Here is a 25,504-nt window from a genome sequence, read left to right as displayed (position 1 = left end):
TTCCAGCCCACTTGAGCCCCCGGATGAACACAAGCTCAGCCAACATCACATGAAGCAGAATTGCCCAGAATTCTGAAACCAACAGAACTGAGAGATGGTAAAATGATGGTTGTTTAAAATCACATTTTGGAGTAGTCTGAAACACAGAAATATACAACCAAAACACAACTTTTATATAAATGTCTTTTTAAGAGATATCTTCACGTTCATACTGCAAATGAATAGGTTTGGCCAAGCCAACAGATAAATTTTATAACTTCAAAGGGAGTTATCAAAGTTCTCTAAATATTTAAGAAAAGAGGAAGGGAATCTGACTCACTAATCATTCATATATGGGAATTTGAGGGACTTTTTAGGTGTTCTCAGAAAGGCTAGTGTTGGCTGAGAAACAATGCTAATGCCTGAGTATTTTCCCTTTCCCTGTGCCTTACGGCTGCCCTCTAGTGGGGAGAAAGAGAATGCAACAGAAAATGGATTATATTCTTGCCTCTAGCTAATTCACACGCCCATGTTTCAAATAGGAGTTCCATTAAAGCTTATAGGATTTCCTGGTGGGGAAGGGATAAGTGGGGTGAGAGTGTGGGAGAAGGGGTACTTCTATGCATAATTATATTTGGGGAATTTTCGTGAAATTACTGATTTTTAAAAATATTTAAAATTTGTGACTGGATACTGTTTTTTTTTGTTGTTGTTGTTTTTTGTTTTTGCGGTACGCGGGCCTCTCTCTGCTGTGGCCTCTCCCGTTACGGAGCACTGGCTCCGGACGCGCAGGCTCAGCGGCCACGGCTCACGGACCCAGCCGCTCCGCGGCATGTGGGATCTTCCCGGACCGGGGCACGAACCCGCGTCCCCTGCATCGGCAGGCGGACTCTCAACCACTGCGCCACCAGGGAAGCCCTGGATACTGTTTTAAATGGATTTCCTTTTCTATATTTGCACATCATTTTATAGTGCTGTACTTGTTCTCAGTGACAATGAACAACCACACATGAAAGGGAACAGTTTCAGCACTTAAACCTGTTGGCCAGAAATGCGTTATGCTCAATTTTGCAAGTCCTCATCCATTATCCACCAACTCACTATCCTGCCACATACCATTTATCACGTGTATCAGTAGTTTCAAACTTTTGTTTTCCTAAGCAACCCTCTGTGAATAGAAACCTTACATGTAAATAACAGCGAACAAATAAAAATAACTCTGGGGAGGGATAAATTAGGAGTTTGGGATTAACTGATACACACTACTATATATAAAATAGATAAACAACAAGGACCTATTGTATAGCACAGGGAACTATATTCAGTATCTTGCAATAACCTCTAATGGAAAAGAATCTGAAAAAGAATAGATATTTATATATGTATAACTGAATCACTTTGCTGTACATCTGAAACTAATACAACATTGTAAATCAACTATACTTCAATTTAAAAAAAAAAAACAACTCTGAAAGCCTTTGGTTGAAAAAGACCCTGAAGGTCACCTTACCTCCACTATCCCACCTCCTTCTCCTTGTCATCTATGCATGGTGGGAATTCCAGGGAGCATGATTTTAAAATCGTGGAATTACATATATTGTTATTATTTCAATTCCTTTAAAAATATCTTTTATTATCAATAAAGATTTATTGTATTATTATTTACCTTATATCTAAAAATGTACTGGTCCATTGGCTTCTCTGATGGAAGGCAGAAACTGTCGAGGGCTTAACTGTGTAAGGAGACACAGTCTCACACATCCCAATAACCCTCAAGAGGCAGCTACTGGCTTTCTGACTTTCTTGCCTTCACTTCCTTTCCTTCCTTTTTTGTCTGTCTGTTTCTCTGTCTCTCTCCCTCCCCCGCTTCCCTCCTTTCTTCTTTCCTTCCTTCTTTTCTTTCTTTTTTTTTTGTTTGTTTCCTTTCTTTTTTTTTTTTAAATCAAGCCTTGTTCCGAAAACAATCTGAGCCCAGTTACAAAGATCTAACCAAACCTAAGAAGTAAACCAATAAAATCATGTGATCAGGGAGAAGGAGTAATTAGCTTAGGTGAAATAAGAGGACAGCAAGCAAGAGTTTGCATATTTCAAACACATGGTCAGGACTGAACGTTTTGCTAGAAGTACGCTGAAAATCTAGCTCTGAGTTCTAGAGATGCTCAATGAAGAAAGGACGTATCCGTTACATAATTCACTCTATTTACCTAAGACAAACCACTCTTCTTAGGGCAGGAGAACTGAGGTCTGAGAGCAATGTCTTCACCTAGGCCTGGAGAAGAGGACACTTGTGGGATGTAGTAAACGCAAGTTTTATGTTTCTTATAATGTTGCTCAAGGAAGGCTGATGGCATAGGTACATGTAGCCCTACTTTATAGAGCAGGAACCAGAAACTCAGAGAAGATTCATCTTTCAGATCACACAGCCAGGTAGAGGAGCAGCAAGATTCCAGTTCTCAAGTCTTTTCTCCTCTCCCATGCTGTCTATTTACGTTGCTTTGCATTTCTGTTAGACACTCATTCCATCCACCCATTCATTCATTCATTCAGCAATTATTCATTAAGTATATAACATGCCTAGCTTATGGGAGATTAAAAAAACTATAATATGAAGTCTCTATTCAGGTGTTCTAGCTCAGGAAGCTATTGCTTTCACGTGTTAAGAAATCAAAGCTTGGGACTTCCCTGGTGGCGCAGTGGTTGAGAGTCCGCCTGCTGATGCAGGGGACACGGGTTCGTGCCCCGGTCCGGGAAGATTCCACATGCCGCGGAGCGACTAGGCCCATGAGCCATGGCCGCTGAGCCTGCGCGTCCGGAGCCTGTGCTCCGCAACGGGAGAGGCCACAACAGTGAGAGGCCCGCGTACCGCAAAAAAAAAAAAAAAAAAAAAAAAGAGAATGAATGGGATCTCCGAATCTAAACTTGGCCTATCCTTTGACGTAAGAGTTTTAGATTTGAGAGCACTGTGAGACCCTGGTGAGAAATATATGTAAAGGCAGGGAATGAGACTGTATTTTAAGGATCAAGGGCAGGACCAGGGAAGAAAGGAAAGAATTACAGTGTTGGGTAAGAAAGAAAATCTCAAGATCATGGTACAGTAAAAAAGCAGAGAAAATATTTTAGAATAAAAATTGCAGGGCCCATTCAAATAAAAGACCTAGGAAGGGAAAGTAGGGTTATTTTAAAACGATGTGATTTTTAAACCATGGCAGGTAGGACAAGATGAAAAACCTTGAGCATCTGGTAAACCACATTTTTGTAAGAGATTTACATAAATGGGAAGGATCAACTGGGAGAAGCCAAATAGTGAGACAGCCTTCAAATGAAAAAAGTCCAAAACCCTCCAGTGATTTAATAGCTAAAGGAAAAGAGAATAGATTGAATTAATTTAAGAGGTGAATTGGAGAAGAAGGCTTCACCAGCCTAAATTACTCTGATACCGTTTGTTGTTTGTTGCACCCAAACACAAATAGATATGGAGAGAGAATCTCTTTTACCATCAGAGTGAGCTGTAAGTCCTGGAAACACAACCCAACTTTTAGAGACAGAGCAAGCTAAGAAATAATCTAGTACAACTCCCTTATTTTATAAATAAAGAGATTTAAGGTCCAATGAGATGAAATGCTTTGTCTATGTACAAGTCCTCAAAGCACTGCCAGGCTAGGGTTTGCAAATGCAGAGCTGAAAGAGCAGAGCAGGAAAAGGATGGACTGACCATTCACAGGGCCATTAAGATCCAGAACTGAGAACAGACTCTTTAACTAATTGAACGGAATGTGCAAATGACAGCATTTTCACAAAGCAGAGAAGCAGGGAGAGGAGGTAACTGATGGAAAAACATGTGGATCAGACCATTTCTAAGAAGGACATGGCTGGGGCGAGAATCAAATATTAGGTACTTTACACAGTCTATTAATATGTTTACCTGAAAAAAACACCCATTTTAATTCACGCATGTTTGATGGTTTGGGTTATAATATGACTAAGATCCTTAAGGAGAATTGACAAGGGTTTGTTTGCAAATTACCGGCACCGTGTTGGCAGCTGACTCCAGAGAGGTCGCTGCAGTAATGGGACGGGCTGTGGCTTTTGGATACTCCCATCTGGAGCTTAAAAGAAGTGGCTGAGGAAGGCATGTCCCTTTCAGGGCATGAGTGAGCAGTTTCTTGGGCTCTGCTCTACCGCTTCTGCAGTAAGTGTGGCCCTTTTCAATGACTGTATCATCTAACTATGACTCGCCAAGAACCATCTTAAGGTTTTTTGCAAATCAGTGGTGAATTTTGGAACCCCATTTCTGAATCACTGCCCAAGTCATGAATCTAAGAAGACACATCTCAAATCATTCATCTAAGTCACGTCTGGCTAGTTTCTCTGTAAGCACTTACATTTATTAAATCAATGATTATAAAATCCCAGGACATTTGGCCAAAGAAAGTACCAGTTGTTCTTTTTAATAAGATTATTTTTAAAGTCATAAGAAAATCAGATAACCACCAGCTGCAAAAGCCACCAAACCTGTCCATTCCTTTAGGTCAGCCAGTTCTGAGTCTCTGTTTCAAGGAGGCTGGTGTTTTCCAGATGGGTAGTGAAAGAGAATTTCTGAGAATGACTTCTTATAATAAAAGTACCTGACTCAAGTTCCCTGAAATCTGAATGTAGAAACAATCTGCAGGAGTTTACTATAGAGCACAGTGCTGTAGAATTTACAGAAGGAAATGCGTTCTTTGAAATAAATGTAAAAATGTAAGCTGAATTTTCTCTGAGGAGTTTCCTAACTGATAATGAAAAGAAGTAGACAGGTTGATAAAAGGTGACCTGGCAAAATGAAATGGCTCCTGAACTGGCATCATTTCTGAAAGGAGGTAACACTGTGTGGGTTGGTATTTTGATTCGATAGATTGACACCCAATTATATAACTGCTAGGATCAGAGTGGCATCTGTAACATGGCATCACATTGCCAAGGGACTATTTTGAATGTGCCCTACTTTTCCTGCAACTTGACACAGTGGGGAAAGTAAAACTGGAAACTCAGGACCCACATTCCCACCTTTACCTCCTAAGTTCAGTACGTATCCAGGGGAAAATTGTACAACTTCCGAACACCTCACTGAGTAGTGAGTAACCCAAAACAACGTGTCATCTGGAACATCATGAATCCCGTAATCTTTAGCGTTAGACTCTGATGATTAAAGAAGTGAAACATAAAATACTTAGGATTCCGAAGCCAAATAAAATCCCCATAAATGTTTTTTAAAAGCTATCATACTACAGTTAGATAAGGAAGGAGTTTTGCTTTCAGTTAATTCTGTCCGCTTTCTTTTACAAAGTAGAACACTGTGCAGAGGCGGGGTGGTGGTGGTGACAGCTTACTATGCATGCTGGGGATACAATTTCTCTGTGGATACAGATATTCCAAACTTTCACACAAGGGACGATTCTCAAAATGTATTTTAAAAGTGCCTTTGTTTTTAAGAACCAAATAATTATAAATGTCCTCAAATACAGATGGCCACTTAAGGGGGCTCCTATGAATTCTTCTGTCAAGTCAAAATCTCTTTGAGATTGTCTTTTCTCTCCCTGCAGATACACTGATTCTCCCAAGGCTGCTGCAGAGGGGAGAATTCTCTCTGCACTCCTGGAAGGCTATTCCCAGCACAGGCTCAGCAGCTTGCTGTCTATCTCAGGGGATGAAAACACCCCCCCAAGGAAGCCAGCAGCACTGATTACTCCAAACCTGATGTTTCTCTGGGGGTCTCTGTGGTTTGATCACTCAGTTGAGGGGCTTCTGAAGCTGTATTAGCACGGCACACGGAGCCCTACTCTGTCCCCAACCAAGGAGTGTCCAGCTCCCTGCTTTCTCCCCCAGCACCCCCCGATGTCTGTTTTCTACCAAGCTATCCAACCCCATTAAGGAAGGGACACAGAGCAAACCTCTTGCAAGCAAAGGGGATGCTCCAGGCTGGGGTTGGGGAGACCCTCATTGCCTTGGCCTCTCTCTCCTTCCCTGGGCTGTACAGTGATATTCCTGGCGTTCATGTCTAGACCCTTCATTTCACATGCAGCCACTAGGACTTAAGATCCAGACCTCCCCTACTGAAAGCTCAGGGGACCCCAAAGATTATTTGAAAATAATCTTTTCAAAAAGCTGAATATTATTATGGGCCAGTTGATTATCCACTGTGACACCATTACCTCAATATCAGACGTCATTCATTCATTCATTCACTCCACCTAGAAGTCTAAGTGCAAAGCACTGCCCTGATTGCTGGGCTACAAGCAAGGGGGCCACGAAGACTGGGGCTTCATGACACCCACCGTTAAACATCAAGTTTCAAACGCAACACAGAGATTACAGCTCACTTACTGCAAAATGGTTATAGAGTGAAGAGGTTCTGAAGATCAAATATGAACAGGTGGAAAGGCTAAACACAGGGCAGTGGTGGGAGGAGGGGCAGGGAAGAGATCAGATAAGAGTAAGAAATTAGCACAGAAGCTTTTCAAAAAATAAAATATCAAACAACTCAATCAGCCCATGCAATACAAGTAATCAGATCATTTATACACATGGACATCTCCAAGGAAATCAGAATAAAATAACGAGCAGGGGGCAGAAGAGAGAGCCTGGGGGTCGGGAGACCCAGGATGCTACCTGTCTATGTAACGTCAGACTCCACTTAACCTCTCTGGGCCTCAGTTTCCTCATTTGTAAATTGAGAGATGAAGTCCCTTCCACGTTAAACGTTCCAAAAGTCTGTTCACTAGCTGACAAGTTTATGTACAAGTTAGAGCCAGGGTAAGGTGTATTTCAAATGAGCCTAGAAATAGGGTCAGGGGCCATCAGGAGCTGTGACCATGGCCTGAAGCAGCTTCTGGGGAGATACCTCCTCGGAAGTGGACCCAGCATCTCCCAGCCCCACCTGCTCTTACCTCAGCAGCAGGCAAAGCTCTGTCCTCATGCATTCTCCTCACTGACCAAGGCAGATGCCCACTGCTCAGCTGCTTGACTGCTCAGCACAGAGCAGGGAAGTTTCCAGAACGGCACGTGAGATCAGCTTTCTGGGATGTCACTGCGTACATCTTAAGTCCCACTGCTCCAGTTCGCTCGCTCCTAGTTTCTAGGCAAGACTGCATGCAAACTGCCCCAGAAAGAGAGCCATCTACTATTTTCTCAAAAATATCCAAATAAGGAAACCCTACAACCTCTCTGGTGTCTCATATCCCAACCCTGTAACCTAAATCTTTTCTGATACGATTAAAGCTCCCTCTCTTGGGCTATTCTCAGAGGGAATTACAGAAGCTGCTCAATTCATAAAAATTCTGTCACGTGCGTTGGTGACAGCCGCTGGGTCTTCAAAAAAATTCTTTTAACCTGCTTTGGGAGGCTTTCTCCAAATCTTTAATAGTTTCCTTTGCTATCTTCTGCATCTATGTCAAGTTCCTTAAATGATAACACAATAAAAACAGAGTCACAGAATGTAGAGGTAAAGGCACCAGATTTTCTATCTGGCCACTCTCTTCCTGTCACAGAGGAGTGAAATAACACCCAGGTTAATGGATGTGACCAATGTCACCGAGCTCATTGGGACTGGAGTCCAAGGCTCCTTATTTCTCCTCTTTCCTTTATAATAAGTTCTCAAACCTAAGAGGGAATGTTGTTCTTTAAATAAGACCTGCTCAACATATGGTAAAGTATAATTCCCCCATGATTTCAAATATCTTATGAATATAATTTCATGTATATTTCCTACACATGAAGGAGAACTTAATCTAGGTATTGAGCAGGCAGCATCCAGGTCTGGGCTACAAACAACACGTGCCCAATACTACACACATATCTTATTGGCACCTTCAGGGTTACAATGACCGAGGCAAGGTGAACGGCCTCTGTATTCATCTGTACGTTCATTTTTGACTTTGCAGGAAGGACCTCTGATATTTCTTAGCAACCAAAAAGCAAACCACATTAAAATAACTCACACTGAGGCACAATGTTCTTAAGACAAAACACCAAATTCATAGATGGATATGAAAATGACACCCTTAGAGTTCTGAGATCAGCAAGGGTTCAGACATTCTGTCCTCTGTTGGTTGGGTGGGGCTCTGGGAGTCTTTCCTCCTCTGAGCTCTGGTTCAGACCCCCATGTCCACATCTCCATTTCTTCCAGCAGATTATGAGATCACAAACTATATGAGATCATCTCACAGCACTGCCTCCTGGCTGGCACGCAGTATAAGTACGTAGGAAATCAGTTGTAGCCATGAACAAACAAACCCATAAACAACCGGTATACAGGGCTTAAGAAGTCTACTATCGAGAACGAACGTATGGACACCAGGGTGGGAGGGCGGGTAGGATGGACTGGGAGACTGGGATCGACGCATGTACACTACTATGTATGAAGTAGATGGCTGGTGAGGGCCTACTGTATAGCACAGGGGGAAAAAAAAGAAGGTACAATCTGTTTGCAGGACATATATTAAGTTAACCTTAAAAGTGCATTCCAGGGCTTCCCTGGTGGCGCAAGTGGTTGGGAGCCCGCCTGCCGATGCAGGGGACACGGGTTCGTGCCCCGGTCTGGGAGGATCCCACATGCCGCGGAGCGGCTGGGCCCGTGAGCCGTGGCCACTGAGCCTGCGCGTCCGGAGCCTGTGCTCCGCAACGGGAGAGGCCACAACAGTGAGAGGCCCGCATACCACAAAAAAAAAAAAAAAAAAAAAAGTGCATTCCAATATACATTAGGTGCAGACAAACACTATTTGATTCCACTTATACGAGGTACCTAGAATAGTCAAATTCATATAGAGTCAGAAAGTACATTGGTAGATGCCAAGGGCCGGGGGTGGGGGGAATGGGGAGTTAGTGTTTAAAGGGGCCAGAGCTTCAGTTTAGGAAGGTGAAAAATTCGGGAGACGGATGATGGTGAGAGTTGCACAACAATGTGAATGTGCTTAGTGCCACTGAACTGTAGAGTTAAATATGGTTAAAATAGTATGTTTTATATTATGCGACTTTTACCACAATAAAAAAACATGAAAAAAAAGAAGTCTACTATCACCTTCTTTGAGGAGTTTAACAATAATATTCTTGTGTACATACTTATCATATCCCTCCCACTGAAATATACAAACAACAGAACAAGGCAAGTGGATGCGTCAAGTTCATATGAAACCACTTTGCAGGAAAGATGACTTTGCAAGTGTCCCTTGGCAGTCTCTGAACTAGGCTGGGGATGCCCCCTGGTCCCCACCCTCCAGCCACCAGAGGGTTCTGGCTGAGGTAACAAAACCTGGGGCCAGGCAGTTTCTGTAAACCCTGCTGGCCACTGCTGATGCTCAGGTCTCTCTACCTAAGTGTACAGTGTCTGACTTGGAGCTGAGTCCTGCTGGGAGGAAAGGGGCTGTGGTGTGCAGACAGAGCAGGACGGAAAGCAGGGTAAAATCAGCTGAGATGCACAAACTCAATGTACCAGGAACACACAGGAAAGAATTAGGAATAGGTGTTAGAGTTCACTTGAATGTAATTTGCATATCATTATCTGGACGATGAAATTCATCCTCCGGTAATTCTAAGTGTCCACCACTAGGCGGATTCATATATTTATTTGTACGTTTCTTCTTTCACTAAACACCCACCAAGTAAATACCTACTCTACGCTAGGTCGTGGGTTAGATGCTGGCGACGCAGACATAAGATGTGGTCCTGGCCTGTTTAGTAAGGGAGAGAGACACCCGTCACTAGAATACAGGGGGACTTTTTAGATCCCCCACAGGAATAGGGAAAACAGCTCTCCCCTGGGGAGCCACGCGTGGTGCCCCGGGGAGAAGTGACATGTGACCTGGGTTTCCACAGATGAAGAGGAGAGAGCTTAAAGGTCTTTTCCTTATTCATGTAGAATGATGAACCCATATTCTCTCCACAGCGAGTTTATCTATGTTGGAGCCAGAGAAAACAATAGCTAAAGGACAAATGGAAGACGAACTAATGTTTACTGAGTGGTTACCCAGTGCTGAATGTTTTATAGGCGTTACCACATTTAATTCCACCACAACTCTATGGGGCATTATGACGATTTCCTCTTTATAGATGAGGGAACTGAGATTTAAGTAACTGGCCCAGGGTTACATTGCTCTGAATTGGGGAAGCCTCAGACATTATGGCCCTGCCGCACGAGAAAACGGAAAATGGGGGTTCTGAAAAGTGAAGTTGTTCCCCAAAGTCTCAAAGTGAGTCAGTGACTCGTCAGAAAAGACGAGTAGAGCCTCCGGAAGCTTAGTTTGGTGCAACCAAAGTACGGGAAAAACACAAGTCAATGAACATTTAGACAACTTAAAGGTTAAAAAAAATCCCTGAGATGCACCGTCCATGAAATGTACTTCACATCTTCAATATGTGGATGGAGGGAACGAGGGGAGGAGTTTCTTCCACTCGTTTTAAGAACAGCACAGGCTTAGTTTACAGCTTCACCTGTGCTGGAACACGACCCACTTTCTCCCAGTCTAAGCAAGTGTGAAAAGGCATCATAGGCCTCTCACAAACCTCATCTGTACGTTAATGATCTTATCTTCCTTCATGAAATTAAGCTTGCTATATACATAAAAAAGAATGAACTAGGAAGCAACAAGGTATGATGCTGGATTTTCTGATGCGACAGTCTCTTGCTGTGTGCTTGAATACACGTTACTTAAAATTTCTGAGCCCCAGTTTCTTCATATGTACAAAGGGGATATTAATAATGCAATCACGGTGCTCACTCCATAAGAGGTGTGTTAGAATGAAATTAGATAAAGTGTTTAAATTGTATACAATAGTGCTTGGCGAAGGAAGGAAGGAAGGGAAGGAGGGAGGGAGGGAGGGAGGGAAGAAGGAAGGAAGGAGAAAATAAAAAAAACCAGAACTTTTACAAAATTATCTTGGGGAACAAACCCAATTTCCACTATAAACTATATGAAATATTATCTAGAGTCACTGTCTAAAATTCACACTTAATTGTATGTATGTCACATGTGTGGATAGGTGTAAATCTAGATTTCACACCTACGCTTTATCTTCAAATGATCTTAGCTTGGTTGCTCTGGCGCTTGTACCACATCTCTCCTCCAGAGTCCTTGAAGGCAGTTTCAAAAGCAGTTGCGGAATCAGAAGATGATACCAGCTAGAAGCCAACAGCATCGGTATTGGCTGATCTCATGCTGAGCGGTCAAGGGGCTCTGGGCTTAGTCTTGCCTGAAATACTTATCGTGGAAAGTACCTTCTGACAGTTGAGGAAGTGTGGCCAGAGTGGGAAAATGTACAGCAATCTTAAGAAAAGCCCGCACATCCATTGTGAGACATGAAATGAAAAAGGGTCTTGGGCATCTGTGATGAAGACCATTGGGCTATGTCTCTCCTCCCTCTCAGGTACACCAGTGCCTGGGGACTGAGTCTGTTGGCCACTTCTCTGCCTCTATCTCTTACCCACTCCGGAATTCTCCAGGCACTTTCTCTGCTGTGGTTTGAGCTGATGGAAAGACACCAAGACAACATGCAGCTGACATCTGTATACCAGCAATGACAACAGAAGCTTCTCTTTACTCTCAATAATGTGACCTCATTTTCTATGGGCTCCTTGGGGTAGTTCTTTTAGAATTTCTAAGGACCAGCTCATTCTCATTAAAAAAACAAAAAACAAAAAACAAGCAGTTACAGATAAACTGAGGCAGGAATTTGTATTCATTTGATAGACTAGATTTATCTACACTTTCTTGGAAGCCACAGTTTGGTGGGCAAATATTTACCAATACCAATTTACTAATGGGATATGCTATGACATTTCTTTTGTCAAAATTTTAAATAACTAAATAGCATAAACGCTTCATAACCCTTAAGAACTCTGTACCATACTATCCTCAAGCATTTATTTGTTTGGTATAGCAGCAGACCCATCTAAGGCAGAGTTGGGATCTCCGCCTGATGGAAAATTAGGACTAATCATTGAATATTCAACCACAGAAAGGAATATTTAGACTTATTAGAAAGTAGCCAGTGGACCATGTTAGAAAATACAATGCAATGAAAACAGACATGGTTTACATGTTTAAGAAACTGTGACTATTAAAGTGGAAAAGAGGCAAGGTGTGAATCTCGGCTCTGACGAGCTCTGTAACCTTGGACTTAAGCCTCCCTGAACCTCAGTTTGATCATCTGTTCTAAGAAGATGAGAACATCAACCCCAGGCAGCTTTTGTGTGGAAATATAAGTGCGAATATATGTCAAGAGCTTAGCACAATGCCTAGCAAATAGTGAGGGCTCAGTAAGCCAGCAGCGATGGTGAGCATAGCAGAGGGAGATATACACACAGACTGATGAAATGGGGCAACGGAAGGGGAGATGGACCCAAGAGCAGATCCAGCGGATAGACAGCACTTTTCCCTATTTCAGAGATGAGGGGACTGAGCGTCAGGGGGCTTAAGACACTTGCTTGGGCTCCACAATTAGTAAAAGGCTAGAAAAGGAATCCAAATTTGCCTCCAAATTTGCTCTTTTCTTTAGACCAGACCTGTTTGTCTCGTGCACAGAAACTGCAGCCACTCAGACTCACAAGCTTTAAAAACTGACATTATATATAATATTTAATACATTTTATATTATATACATTATATTCAATCACCAGACAGATTAAGAGTCCCAACTGTCTTCCTCTGTGGTCACAGGAAAGAAACAGAGCATCAGGGAGATTTTGCTGAAAAATCTCAACTTGAAAGACAATGAGGGAAGGGAAAAAATCTGAAAAAAGTCATCAAAGGTGCCCATGATATTCCATCTTTCCAAAGAGAAAAAATTTAATGTTATAAAGCATTGGAAATGAAGGGAAAGTTCATTTACATCTTTTTTTTTTTTTTTTTTTTTTTTTTTTGCGGTACGCGGGCCTCTCACTGTTGTGGCCTTTCCCGTTGCGGAGCACAGGCTCCGGACGCGCAGGCTCAGCGGCCATGGCTCACGGGCCCAGCCGCTCCGCTCCGCTGCATGTGGGATCCTCCCGGACCGGGGCTCGCACCCGTGTCCCCTGCATCGGCAGGCAGACTCTCAACTACTGCGCCACCAGGGAAGCCCCACTTACATCTTTGAGATGAAGAAAAAGGGGCTCAATAATGCAAAACTGCATACACGTTCCTCATTTTTTCTTACTTTCTCTTTGCATCTATTATGTAGCTTTCTCCATAAGGAATGTATTTTCCACTCTTCTTTCTTAATCACATGGCCTCCTGGTGAAGGGAATGTGAGCCCATGACATCAAGGATCCACATTTTAAAATGTGACACCGGAGGTTAACGAAGATGCAGTTCTAATTCTAAACTTTGCCTGAGGAACGGCGAAAAGGCAGAGGATGCAAATTTTATACAGATGCACTTGTGCGCCTCTTTACTTCATTCATTCAGATACACAGTTTGGATAAATACTGGAGACAACTACCAGACTGAGGAATCAAAATGCAGGGTATTATTTAATTGTAAAGTAATTAGTCCATTCATTCACTTCCCTCTTGAAAGTGCAACCAGAGAAAAAGGGAAAAGAAATGATCTTAGAGACTGCAATTCACACGCCGCATTAATTTGCCGGCCAAATTTGACATCTTGGCTTTTCTGCCTGTGGAGAATGTAATCTCTTTTCCATGTTAGCTCAGCCAGTCGAGAGGATGTGTGTGTGTGTCACTGTGTGTGTGTGTGTGTGTGTGTGTGTGAAAGAGAGAGACAGAGAGGTGGGGGGAGAGAGGGAGAGAGAAAGAGAGAGAGAGAGAGGGAGACACACAGACAGACAAAGAGATGGAGAGAGCATGCAAGTGTGTCCATCTGTCCGTGGAACTGGTGCTAGACTAAAACAAGAATCAATGCTGCAACCACAAAACTGTGGCTTTCTTTGCAAGTTCCTCAATTTAGTATCTTAGCTTTTCCTTCTGCCAGAAAAAACAACGGACTATATTTGAGAAACAAGCCTCCTTATAACTTAAGGTGGGGCTGAGGCAGGCGTGGCTCTGAAGTTGAGCAAAACTTATTTTAACTCAGTAAGTGGGTCACTTTTTACCTCTATTCTTCAGCTCACAATTAAAACAATCTTTCATTCTTTCACATTTTTTAGGACACTTATATTTGGCCATTACTATGTAATTATAGATATGTGTGCTTGGGTATAAATACTAAATTGTTTAATTTATTCATGTCTATCAATCACAACAGTTAGAAAATGGGAATGCCACTTGACTCAAGTATTCTAATCTTCTATGACTGAGAACTTTTCAAAGCTTTTGAGGGTAGAGATCATGTTTTGTGACCTATACACAGGTCTATAAGTTGGTAAAAACCAAATAGTCAAGTGCAGAGGAGCTGAGTAAATACTGATGATGATGATGCTGACAAAGAATAGTCTTTAATAAAAGCAATTAATGATACAGATGCATTTATTTAGGATAAATTATTATTATCTGCGTGCAACTCAAGGCCTAGGTACAAATAAGCACCATGGCCTGCTGCCTGTTTATGCCAGGAGGTTTCCCCTGGAATTCAGTAGTTAATATAAAATTAATTCAATTGTAGAAAATTAAAGTAATGAAATACTTGAATGGATTAACTTGCCTTCCAACATGAAGATAACACCAATACCTACCTCACAGGATTGTTGTGATGACTCAATGCATTAATACGGTCAAAACGCTTAGAAAAACACTCAATCCAAAACAGTAGTATAGAAGGCTAAGCTGTCATTATTAGGATGATGAATGGAAATTCTTTGTTCCCCATCTGCTGCTTACAGTATCTTACAAGATGGAGTGACTATGAAATTGCTGGGAAAACTGATGTAATGACTGAAATTGACAAACACAACAACGGGAACAGTCAACAGCATAAGGAAGTTCAATCAGGAGGCAACTGAGGAAAGCAACGGGGAATTGCCATCTGGGGAGCCCAGTGGTCACAGCAGCTGTAGGGAGATGCTCCTAGAAGATGAATATCTGATTGGGTGGTAACTTCTTATACTTCAAAATGAAAACAATGTGAAACATGAACTCTTTTAAGAAGTGCATTGCCATCTGGTAAAATAGGGAAACTTGAAACTCTTGGAGTCTGCTGACACTGATTAGTTTTATATTTTGGTGGACTCTAATTCTAATTTTTATTTCTGCAGGGTTCATACGCAGATGGAATAGAATCATTTCATTTGATGATATCTGTGAGTTGGAAAACTAGCAAACAAAAAATATCCTAAGGAGACAATTACATGAATCTAAATAATGTCACTTTGCTATAAAATCTATTAGTCATACAGTCATCAGACTTTATAATTTTACTTTATAAATTTTTGACTCTTCGTAAATATAACCTTAGGAGAAAAGTTCTTATTTTTATTTTACCTAACCTGATTTTAGAATTCGTTTGCTATCTCCCCCATATACGCAGAGGAGCCTTCACTTTTTTGGCAACAAGGAGACGTTGACTTGAGAATTTTCTGAGAAGAGTGCAAAATGAATAAATAAAAGTTAATGGTATCTGTTCCTGTGCTCTTGGTCATCCAATATGCTTATTATCAGGTACATAATTTTGGTAAGGGTAGCTAAGTTTTAGCTCAATTAATGTATTTAAACTAAAATAATAAGATTAATTTTGCCTGCTGGCTGTGGTCACTGGACAATTCCTTAAATGCCTTGAAGTCAATGTCTATTTAGTGCTTTGAGACTAAAATGAAGAATAGTGCTTTGACAAAAAGGAAGCATGTTAGGAAGCAAAATACTGTAATGGTGTTATATCTCCGTTCATAGCAGTCACTGGGGGAACTCAGTAAATATTAGGTTAACAAGTGAAATTAAAAAAAGACTTCTCTGCGTATCTAAGGAACTGAGAAAAAATTCCATAAATATCACGAGCACCTACTACCTGCCAGGAGAGACAGAGAAGGAGCTCAGGCTGTCAGCAAATTAAGCACTTGAAAGGAAAGCAATATGATTACTGCTCTACTTACTCTAAACTCAAAGCATTAAACAAACACACACAGAAGAATCGGTAGAGGCAAGAACCACTAGGAAAACCCTGCAAAAGGACAGGTTTCTTGAAATAAGCCTTAAAAAGTGACCAGAAGTTTCACAGATAAAGAAGAAAGCACTTGGAAAGGCAGTTGGAGTGAAAAGGAGTGAAAGAGCACGGAACTTTCCGGTGGTTTGCGGACTTGTGCACTTGGCATGTGGGTAAGTGGAGGGAGGAGGGGGAGAGGTGGGAGGTGGCAGCTAGAGCAGAAGGAAGTGACAAGAAATAAGGTTGGGAAAGTGGCTGAGGCAGGTTTGTGAAGGCACACAATTCTTGAGTAAAATTATGCATTATTTAAAAGAAAACACTTCATTCTATTATTATATGAAACCCACAGTGATACCTCTTATTTATGAAAAAGTTTCTGGGTTTATTGCAAACTGTTGTCCTCTTTCTTTCTCTCTTCAAATCATGAATGCTAAGATCTCTTCAGTCAGCTTCAGAACGAAAAGCCTATAACGGGGTACATCTGGGAAAAAGATGCTGGTGGGGAAGATAGGCTCTGGAATAGATGGACGCTTACAGAGAGGCAGAATGGAGCCAGAAATCCTGGCTACCTACCGCCCTTGCTCCTCACCCTGTGACCTTGGGCCGTGTCCTTCAACCATCTAAGCCCGTTCCTCATCTCTAAAAGTAGTTGGGAGGATTAAATGAGGTCATGCATGAAGAGTGGCTTACATAGTAAGTACGTATCAATATTAAGTGGTATTACTACTTGTTCTGTCCTAATTTAAATAGATACATTTGAATGAGAAAGTTACTTTGTGGCCTCCCATTCCCCAAAGCGTTCAGCAAAAGAATTAGAAATGGTGTTAAAACACGGAAATTGTTTCCCAAATTACCGATTGTTTCAAGGCACAATTTATGAAGGAGACAAAATTTCAAATGTGACAAAAGAAAGTATCCCTGGGATAGCTAATGAAATGTCCCACCTCAGCAGTGCTTGTTCAAAAGGCAAGACCCAGAAGTTTCTTCCCTGATGTTGCTGGGAGTGAACAAGAATGAAGAGAAATGGGTATCAGGTTGATGCTTTAACAATCTAAACTTGATTCCATTTTTATTTCCTCCCGATGTAAGGAAAATACTGACATACCTTTGCATCCTAATTCATTTTATTCTCATTAATATTTTTACTTAAAATAAGACATAGCATAGTTTTAATCTGTTATTTTTAGGGGTCCAAGTCCTTCTCCCTCAGCTCCACATTTTTGCTAGTTTAAAACTATTCAGGGGGCTTCCCTGGTGGCGCAGTGGTTGAGAGTCCGCCTGCCGATGCAGGGGACACGGGTTCGTGCCCCAGTCCAGGAGGATCCCACGTGCCGCGGAGCGGCTGGGCCCGTGAGCCATGGCCGCTGAGCCTGCGCGTCCGGAGCCTGTGCTCCGCAACGGGAAAGGCCACAACAGTGAGAGGCCCGCATACCGCAAAAACAAAAACAAAAACAAAAAAACCTATTCAGGTGAGATGCGTCAAGCAATATTGACGATCACATTTTACAACTTCAGAAATTCACATTTATAGGTAAGCAGTTAACTCCATTGAAATTTGCCTGTGTAGATCTTCTTTAAACCATTTTATTTACTAGAAACCAATTATGATAAATTATGTAAATTCAAAAGCAAGACGTGTGGATAAATCACCTTCGTTTAACGACAGTTTTTTTTTTTTTTAAGTTGTCCTGAGGAGGTAATTTTATAAAACAAGTTGCTATACTTGATTAAGAAAAATTGGGTTTTGATAAGTGTGTGGATAAATGAATCCATTTGCAGTCCGGATGGCTTTTATGTTTATCATCTGTCAATGGTACTAAATATTGTTGAATAATGGTAATTAATAAAGGCTGATGCTACAAGTTTCAAAGTCTATGTTTCCATAAAGTTTCTAGAATAAATATCCCATATCAACTTTATAAGAATTTCTATTATAGACTGAAGCCTTTCTTCCATAATTAATGGTCATTTGTATGATCACAGGGATACCAAATAGTTCAGACAATTCTACAAAACAGTACAATTAAGCAACACAAATTGCTTTTATTTTTAGAGAATAAATGGAGAAGAGGCAGCCTCTAATTCCATGTGGTTATTAAGCACACCCATTGAAAACCAGCGGTACCCAAAATCACTCAAATAACCAGTAGCACACTCAGTAACATATGACTCAAGATGTTAGCACATCCTCTAAAGTACTGTAAAGGAGTTTTTTAGAAAAACAGAACCACAGGAGCTAAAGTTAAACTATCCCCATTAGGCCAACGCGCAACAGCATCTAAACGATCAATGTCCACTTTCCTGAGAACATTTGAAAGTAGATCAAATCACAGTAAATAGCCTCCCAGAAATAAAGCAATAGAAATAAATCAGAACACGGTTTGGTTTAAAAAGGAAGCAAACATCATAGTTTTTTGGGGGGGGGGGTGATAACTGCATATAATTGGAGAAGAAGCCACCCCAGAGAGCGGAGGGGAGGGTCCCACTCTGGGCGGCCACGAGATGTGGCTGGAGCTTTGCTGGGCAGTTAAACGGTGCCCTGGCTCATAGCGGACAAGGGCGACAGGTGCTCAGATCTCTAGTCCCCTGGGGGCAAAATCCACAATCCACAGAACCAGAGCCGCCCAACAAGCAAAACATCATAAACACTTAGAAATGACAAAAAGACAAAGGAAATTTACCTGGTAGCAAAACTGTTCTCAGTGGTACTGGTACGTGACCAGAAACTCCCTTCTTTCTGATCTGCAGAACAACTTTGTCAACCCCGGGTGTGTGGTCACAAGGCAGGAAGTGACTAGAATGACAAATCATCAGGCAGGAAAGAAATAGATTTTGTCTTTATAAGGACATTTTTACTTAACGTGTTTTTTTTTTTTCTCATGTCCCCTCCCCTGCAAAAATCACCTGACAGGTCACACTGAAATTCAGAAGCCTCTTACCACTTCCTCTTTATGAGCATTTTTCTCTCTCCTTCCCTTTCTTTCCCCTCTAGCTGTCTTGTAGGCATTGGGCTACTTAAACCTGTTGATTTCAGATAACAAGGCAAGGTCAGCCTGCTACCCTGACTTCTTGATCTGCCCCTAATTGCGAACGCAATGCTCTGGTGCCTAGCTACTTACAGCAAAGATAAACAAATTATTCATTTTTAATGAAAGAGCCATGGGAAGAGGTGGCAGCATCCCTGAAACAAGCTAGAAGGGAGTTCCTTGGGAAAGCCCCACCCCAAGGTGAAACCAAACCCCTCTCGAGAGTCCCTGAACAGTGATCTTATTGGTGCAAACAAAACAAAATGATCTCTTTAAGGGGAAGGGCCCGAAAGGGAAGGTCACCATATTATTTACTCATTCTTTTATTTATAGAGCACCTATGTACTAGGGATCTCTTTAACCCAATTAAAGATTTCAATTATTTAGACGCTTCCTACAAAGAGCACCAGCGGGTCACTTAGGCAGCTGCTATAGTCCAATGCTGCTAAATTCCTTCCTAGAGACCACACTTAGTTTTTGAACGCACATTTTAGAAAATTAGCAAGAGAATTAAAATATCTCAGTTCTATGCCCGAACCCCGAATGCTCGTCCTGAGGGCTAATTCTCATCTTCGAATGGAAGTGCTCAAGCGCTCACAGCCTAACAGAGGATGTGAAGGTTGTATAGTATCCTGAGTAATGTTGACCAAACATTACACATAGTCTGTCTCCGTGTTGCCCAGAGCCTGTGTGCAGCTCCAGCACCCAGCCTGCTATTGAGGAATGAGAATCTGAGGCTCTGCTCCAGCTCTGATGGTGAGTTGAAGATGCTTGATTGTTCAATACGCTTCTGTATTTGCGAGGGGCCTGGGACCCCACCAGTGGGTACTACGGTTGGGGGGCTGCCATTATACTCCTTTTGCTTCTTTGACTTCTCCTCTAGAAAGTTCCTGCTTCCAACCTCAAATATCAGACCAAGCTGTTCTGGTTTCTCTACTTCATTAGTCAGCGGTGTGGCAGTGTCTTGGTCAGAACCCTACAGGGGCCATCTTGTTGGAGAGGGTGGGCAGAAGAATAGGAATAGATGGTGGAGATTCAGTCCATTCTAGAAGTGGTTCGCCTCACAGAGAACTGTCAACTTTCTTGTGACTCCCCAGGGAAGACTGAGGGGGTGAATTGGACCCCGTTTTCTCCATTGCATAATTACTCCCAAGTAATTCATTGCAGGGGGTGGGGTTCCAGAGGCACCTAAGTTCTTTCAGGACACCAGAGACACATCCAGGCATCACCGTGACAGGGCTGATCACACGACAAAGCAGCCAAATGCTGGTGGTTTTCACTCTGGGGTGAATACTCATCAGTCAGGACTCTGCAGCAGCACAGATACTGTCTTGATGGTCTGAAGGATGAAAATACGCGAAATACTGTGCATCTCCCTAATTGCATCCCTGTGGTTTCAGGGTGGAATGGAGGTGTGGCAGTAACACTTCATAAAGAAGAACAGAGATTCATTTCGTTTACCTGGGAGGAGAGCAGCAGCATGGCGGCTACTGGTGCCTGGTCACTGGACATCTGAGGAATCTAAAACAAGAGCAAAATACACTTGTGCATGGGTTCAGTAGGTGTTTGAGTGCCTGTCTGGGGGCACTGGTGATTCAGAAATGAGTAAGACACAATCGCTGCTCTTAAGGAGCACACAGTCTGTAGAGGAGAAAAGCATGTAAGTAAATAAATGCCATCTGCTATAAAAAGGGGTGAAAAAGGCAGTGGAACATCGAGGCAGATGCAGATGTGAGCAGAGCTGATGTTTGAAGAGGGTGAAATGTGCGGTTATGCCTAGCAGCTGATTCAAGTCAAAAAAAAAAAAAAGCTCGTTGGATTCCAGTCAACATCTAGATTCCAGGAGATGAAAGCCATTGAATTCTGCTGCCTGCAAACACCCGCCTGAAGGAACCCTCCTCTCTAGCACCCGCCAGCTGTGGTCCCCACCTCAGCCTCCCACCACTGCCTCACCCACATCCTAGACCACTCCCTCCATCATAATCTCTCTATCTGCCTCAAGTGGCACAAGGCTACCCGGCGGCAGTCAGCTGTTTACGTCTTAGACCAAGGCTTTTTTGGAGAGGAATACTTTGTTACTGTCAGTGTTTAGAATTGCTTGTGCATCATGATAATAAACAGCAGACTGATTTTGGTTTTATTATTCTTACGTTCTCTGTAGGTCATGCCCCCCTGATGGCCTACACCCAGAGAGGACCTCTCCCACTTCCTACCCCACCATCCACATGCCTCTACTGCCACCTCTGCCTCTTAAGTGGCCTGTGCTTTGCCTTCCCTCTACCCCTACTGCCCTCCTTACTTTATCCCACCCTGGGTGGCTATGGAGCTCACAGCCTCAATCCCTAAAACCGCATCAGCTGCTACTCCCCGGCTACTGAATGTTGCTGAAGAAAGTCCCAGAAACATAGACTTGAAATGCTATAAATTCAAGCTGTTTGCCTTCAGATTACTTCTTAGAAATGCTTTTATTCAATTTCATTAATTCCTGAGAACAGGTATTCTCAACCTGGGGTCCGTGGACCCCTAACTCTTTATGCATGATTTTGTATGTATGCTTTTTTCTGGGTCCATCATACTATTTATCATGGGATTAAAGAGATCACAGAACCCAAAAGTTAGACATTTATTCCAAACTCTCTCCTCTTGCTTTTATCTCCCTACCAGCCTGCATCCTTTCCTGGCCCAATATTCCTGCCCCTTGTTGATTGAGATGATCCGAGTCATCTGGTGTGAGCTTCCTTCTCTAGCCTCAACTCTCACAAGACCCATCTTTTCAATGGGAATAATAATTGACACTTTTCTCAGAGGGTTAATGTACAGATTAAGTTAAATACTACTTGCCAATTACTTAAAATGATATCTGGCTCAATTTGTATAGTAGTAGTAGCATTTGTAATAATATATAGGCAAAACCTATATGGAAAAAGTTATAAAATTTTATACATGGACATAAAATAATTGACCAAAAAATAGGAAAATATATGGAGAGACATGGCCATTTTCTTGAAAATGTTGAATTTCCCCATTTTAGTCTATTAATTCAATTCATTTCCAATTAAAATGCCAACAGATTTTATGGCCCTTGAAATATTAAATCTAAAATATGTAAGGAAGAATAACTGCATGAGAATAACCAAATACAGTTCTGAAATATATCAAGAAGGGTACTAGGAATTAAAGTATATTACAGAGCTATAGTAGAAATACTACAAAGAGTATGTACTGGTTAAGGGAATGGATCAAAAACAATTCCCTGTGTACGTGTGAACTTGGCATAAGGAAGCATTAAAATAAATGAGGACCAGTTCCTCAATAAATGGGACAACTTGTTTTCTTATGGAATATTAAAAAAATTAAAAGACCCATCTTTTCCTTCTCTCTCACTCTTAAAAGAGAAGGTGTTCTTCTATCTTCTCAAGGTCAATAGTTCCTCATTTTAATCTTAATCTTATATCTTCTACTTACTTAGATACCTTGCTCCATCAATTATCTCATGTTTTTCTAGCATCTTTAATGGCTTATACTCTCCTCACTTCCCCTTCATGCACTGTGGGGATTGTTCAAAGGGGAAAATGCCTCTGCCTCACTCTACTGCCCATCCCCTACCCCTGATATTTGATGGGCAGGGAATGAGAGTAATTAAGGTGAGCACAATCTCCGCCTTGGCAGAATGTCCACTGTATTCAAGGATGCAGACAAGTGACCTCACAGTGGTACTCAGAACCATGACAAAAGCAAAGCTGGGTGCCCGTGAGAACACACAGCATTAACCCAGACTTGGGGTCTGGGGGGCATGCAGGGGGATCATAGCAGAGTGATTAAGAGTAAAGATGCTGGGCCACTTGTCTGGTTATCAAACCTCATCTCTACTATTGTATTAGTTATGTGACCTCGGGCAAATTATTTGATTTCACTGGCGTAAGTTCCCTCATCTAGAAAATGGGGATAAGAACAGTGTCTGTTCTACGCTGTTGTGAGGGTGAGGTCGACTGATACATGTAGAGAACTTGGAAGAGTGTGTGGCACATAGGAAATGCTATATGTGTTAACCAGTCTTGTAATATTTAAACCAGGCTCTGGACTAGACTGTTCACATACATTATTTTATTTATTCTTCACAATAATCCTATGAATTAGGTATTAGTTTTATTTTCTTCCTTCAATTTTTAAAAATTATAGTTTCCAATTCTACACTACTTCTCCACTACAGAATTATACACTGACATCCTTGCTGTGAGATGGCTCAGGACCTCCCACTCAGGCAGGTGGAGGATGCTTCTCCTCCTACCTGAGCTTATTGCAGGCGACTTGCTTGAGCTTTGGAACGTTAGCAGACAGGACACAAACAGAGGTCTTGAATATGCCTACATGATTCAACTTGGTCTCCTGTACTTCTGAGTACATTTACCATGAGAAAATCCCATCTTTGTCCAAAGGGAATGAGGAGATGCATGAAGCCAACCTGAAACTGACCCGCAGCCCAGGCCAACTCCAGCTCACCATGTTCTGAAGCAGAGCCATCCCGGCTGACGCAGGAATCTAGGTTTGTTGTTGTAAACAGTTGAGATTGAAGGTTTTTTACGAGGCAGCAGTATCACAGAAACAGATGACTTGTACTTCCCCTGCCACGACCAGCTATTTAAAACTGTACTCCTACTCCTGTCGTTTCCAATCATCCTCACTCTGTTCTTCCACAGATTTAACAACTTCTAACACACATGTTAAAGATGAAGCTTACTGTCTCCTCCTAAAAATAAGCTCAACTTCGGGCAGGTCTTTACGGCTCTTCGAGCAGCCGCAGTGCCCAGTGATGGGATGGCATGAATGAACGAATGAATGTTTACTGCAATTTTGCTTGACAGAAAAAATATGAAGATAACAGGAGAGGGAATATGTAAACTGTGGTTCAGTACAGTATCCAGAAGTTAAAATGAGTGAATGGAACTAGATTGACTAAGTAAGAGTGAACTTTGAAAATATAAAGTTGGTGTAAAGCAAAAGTTGCGGAATACTACTAATATATTTGTATACATTTTAAAGAACTATTATAGTGTGGTTTATGGATATGTCTGTACCTGTGTGTGTTTATAATAAAAATATGTCTGAGAAATGATAAATACCAATTCAAGAACACGGCTACTCTGGCAAGTTAGGGAGGTAGTGGGAAGGTAGACAGAAGAATTCAACTATGTCCACAGCAAAATGTTGAGATTTGGCAAAAACAAGTGTTGGATACGATAGTGTTGATTATGATATTCTCTTTCATCATGTTTTAAATACTATCCATTTAAATTTAAAAGTTAATTTCTTGATTAATAATATATGCACATGGCTCAAAATTCAAAAGATGCAATGAATTATTTAGTAAAAATATTATCTTCCAGCCCTATCCTCTGGCAACCCATTTCCCCTTTATTTTTTTAATAATGGCTGTATTGAGATATGATTCACATACCATAAAACTCACCTTTTAAAAGTGAAATTTAGTGCTTTTAGTATACTGACAGAGTTGGGCAACCATCATACTATGTAATTCCAGGACATTTTCATCACCCCCCAAAAGAAAGCACCAGCAGTTACTCTCCATTTGACCCCCAACCTCCCAAACCCTCAGCCACTATTGTAATTTTTGTCCCTACAGATTTCTTGTTATGGACATATCCTATGAATGGAACTGGACAATATGTGGTCTTTAGTGTCTAGCTTCTTTTACTTAGCAGAAGGTTTTTAAGGCTCGTTCATGTTGTAACATGGATGAGTACTTCATTCCTTCCTATGGGAGAATAATAGCCACTCTACAGATACACCACATTTTATGTATCCATTCATTAACAGATAAACATCTGAGTTGTTTCCACCATTTGGATGTTATGAATAACGTTGCTGTGGACATTTGTGCACACACTTTGTGTGGACATACATTTGAATTTTTTAATAAAGTAATACATGTGCATCGTTTTAGAAGTCAAACATTACCTCCAGGTTTATAATGAAACACTGGTCTCCTGACACATTCCTTTTCTACCTCTGATTCCTATTCCCCAGAAACAATTATTTTCAACAGTTTAGCTATTTCTTCTGCTACTTCATATTTCTAGAGGCTATGTTTATGTCTTGATTGTTCAGGTTCAATTCTTTTTTAACTTCTTACTTGGGAGCGGAAGATTTGACCCTCTCCCTCCCCCAGTGTGTACACACCAGCCTTCCCACCATCCTCTAAAACAGGTTATAATACCTTTAAACCAACGTGCAGTTTTGACAATGACTATGTAAATACTCATAGCTGAGTTATGTAGAGCAAAATGTTTATATTTCCTTTTTTGTATCTTGCTTTTTTCATTTGTTAGGTTTCTACGTGCACATTAGTAATCCTGTACCAAACTCTCCAACAGAGCTAAAACGCAATTTGAAAAACCAGGAAATGAATCCATTCCTCTCTTTTCCTCCCGGAGAGGTCCTTCC

The 25,504-nt window shown here is 41.6% G+C and overlaps 1 protein-coding gene across 3 annotated transcripts in view; it reads right to left on the bottom strand.

Annotated features, from left to right (window-relative positions):
- The window catches only part of LCP1 (lymphocyte cytosolic protein 1), an 82,132-nt gene that overhangs the window by 36,675 nt on the left and 19,953 nt on the right, over positions 1–25,504 (bottom strand). For 2 of the 3 annotated variants that reach the window (XM_079903417.1, XM_079903419.1), the window contains exons 2-3: positions 20,504–20,563; positions 18,698–18,810 (exon numbers count right to left, since the gene is read on the bottom strand). The gene's annotated coding sequence lies outside the window, so the exon portion shown is untranslated. Of the gene's footprint in view, positions 1–18,697; positions 18,987–20,503; positions 20,564–25,504 lie in introns of those variants that run through there. The other variant, XM_079903418.1, reaches the window with a different exon arrangement.

This window comes from Stenella coeruleoalba (assembly GCF_951394435.1).
Source record: "Stenella coeruleoalba genome assembly, chromosome: 18".
Classification (NCBI taxonomy): domain Eukaryota; kingdom Metazoa; phylum Chordata; class Mammalia; order Artiodactyla; family Delphinidae; genus Stenella; species Stenella coeruleoalba.
The sequence above is the reverse complement of the archived record's forward strand: the minus strand, read 5'-3'. Positions and strand labels throughout refer to the sequence as shown.